The 600-nt window shown below is 45.2% G+C and overlaps 1 long non-coding RNA gene across 1 annotated transcript; it reads right to left on the reverse strand.

Moving 5' to 3' along the window:
- Positions 1 to 7: 7 nt before the first annotated feature.
- On the reverse strand, positions 8 to 585 carry LOC107581139 (uncharacterized). Its single transcript, XR_001608794.1, has 3 exons — positions 453 to 585; positions 212 to 367; positions 8 to 112 (listed from the first exon to the last, which is right to left on the reverse strand). It is a non-coding gene; the product is annotated as an uncharacterized lncRNA (long non-coding RNA).
- Positions 586 to 600: the final 15 nt, after the last annotated feature.

Below are 600 nucleotides of genomic sequence, written 5' to 3' on the forward strand. Positions count from 1 at the left end.
TCATCCACTGAACTAACTGCTCATCCTGCTCCCTCTTAAACAGGTCATGACTCTCATGGAGTGTGTTCATGTTCTCAAGGTCTGCCATGAGCTCACGGACTTTCTTTGCCACCTAGTGGAAAAAATGCAAAAAATTCACAGACCATAAATATAACAGCTCTCCATTAAGTAAGATATTCTCTAATTTCCAACCAATATTAGAAACCCCTACCTCATCCAGGAAAGGGCGGGGCAAAGGAGTCCTCTTGTCCAGAGCCACTAACACTCTGGATGCGGTACAATAGCGGCGGAACCAAGCCCATTTGTGTGTCTCAGCACAGCATGGAAGAGTGTCCAACTCCAGATCACATGCAAGTGCCACCAACACCTACACAGGACAAGAAAAAAATATTTTTTGGAAAAACTCATGTGGCATACCTTACTAGGCCCATCTGTTAGGAAGACAAACATACCTTGAAGAAAGGACTGTGGAGCAGCTGCTTGCCACCTCTGACTATGGGTTCCTCATACTCATACTGTCTCTGTAAAGCCTCGGGAAGTCCTTTCACCAGAGCGGCTAGTGCACTTCCTGTAAAACTCTACACAACATTCAATACAAGT

The sequence above is a fragment of the Sinocyclocheilus grahami genome, unplaced genomic scaffold (genome assembly GCF_001515645.1).
Source record: "Sinocyclocheilus grahami isolate Dianchi unplaced genomic scaffold, SAMN03320097.WGS_v1.1 scaffold83361.1, whole genome shotgun sequence".
NCBI classification, from domain to species: domain Eukaryota; kingdom Metazoa; phylum Chordata; class Actinopteri; order Cypriniformes; family Cyprinidae; genus Sinocyclocheilus; species Sinocyclocheilus grahami.